Source organism: Orycteropus afer, unplaced genomic scaffold (assembly GCF_000298275.1).
Source record: "Orycteropus afer afer isolate SDZICR_OR568_19922 unplaced genomic scaffold, OryAfe1.0 scaffold00126, whole genome shotgun sequence".
Taxonomy (NCBI): Eukaryota; Metazoa; Chordata; class Mammalia; order Tubulidentata; family Orycteropodidae; genus Orycteropus; species Orycteropus afer.
The window spans coordinates 5,276,956-5,278,502 of NW_006921713.1; positions in this window are offsets into that span (position 1 = coordinate 5,276,956).

The following is a 1,547-nucleotide window of genomic DNA, read 5'->3' on the forward strand; positions in this document are numbered from 1 at the left end:
AATCTACTTCCTTAGTGATATTGCTCGGAAACCAAAGGAGGGGTCGCTATGAGTTGGATCTGACTTGACGGCAGTGAGTATATACACAGTGAAACCTGTGAGCACTGAAACTCAATAGACTGCCTTGTTTTGTTTTTTTTCTGGAGCCATTTTTGTTTCATTCCCTAGAGAAGGACATCATGCTTGGTAAAGTAGAGGGTCAGCAAAAAAGGTGAAGACTCTCAATGAGATGGTTTGACACAGTGGATGTGACTATGGGATCAAGCATAGTAAATATTTTGAGGATGGCGCAGGCCCAGGTAGTGTTTCATTCTGTTGTACATTGTTTTGCTGAGTCAGAGCTGACTCGATGGGACCTAACAACAACAACAGCATCATTTGGAGCTATTACAAGAGAAAATTTAGGAAATCCTACATGTAGTTGCAGTAATGGATATAATTAGCCATGGGTTATAGTACACAAATTTGTCATTATATAATAATCAGTTTTCCTTCTCTGACAGCTTTCAGTACTACACATGTCCTAGCTTTCACAAATTTTACTGCGTAGAAAGATAGATAGATAGGTAGGCAGACAGCAAACAATATACGATGCATGTATACATAAAAACAAAACAAAACTAACGAGCATCTTTCCTTCATTCTCTGGTCTTAAAGGTTGTAGCTGATTCCTGCAGTTACTAGCTCATTTTCTCTCAGCATTCTCTTTTGGTTCTTTAGTTCTCCACTATCTGTTTAACTAATACCTTATATTAAATTATCTTGGTTAAAAAAGCAAATGAAAAACACTGCTAAGCTTTTTAGACTGGCAAAATTATATGAGGTAATAATTCTTGCATTTCAAGGGTGTCTCACGTGTCTTAGAGAAGTTTCAAACTTTAATAAATTCATAGGCACAAATACTACAAACTTACAGAACACATTACCTGATCATTTATTCATTTGCATTTATTTTCTACTCACTTAATTTTCGAATTTTGAGTAATACATTTTATTTATTTATTTAGTGATATAATTTCTGAATAACTCTACCTCAGACTGAGCATCAAAAAAGGAAGTCTTCTTAGTTGACCATATGGCCATCTGCTCTATTTCCATTGGACACGGGGTTATATGTCAGTTCAGACGCTTGGGCTTTTAGAGCAACATTCCTTTACATGTATCTCCTCTTAGTAGATAGATAGCAGAGGGACAGATAGGTAGAGAGAGAGAGAGAGAGAGAGTTGATCTTCTTTTAGAGTTTGTCTGTCTTTTGCTGTTTAGATGTTCTGTTTTGGCACTGTAAGTACACAGTGATCTTCCTGAAGGTAAAAATGCATCCTCTGCCTTTTCTTTTTCCCTCACAGGACGTGGAATTGCTCTGAGATTGATATTTTGGATTATCTTCTGGGTCAGGAACTGTGTTAGGTTCTGAGGGTTCAATCAATATTTTAAGATTTGATGATAGATTTAATAGAGAGAAGAAACTGGTAATCCATTGTTCATATGTGGAATGAGTTGTCATGAGCTTTTAAATAAATTGGATTCTGAACAGAGGCCAAGGTCGA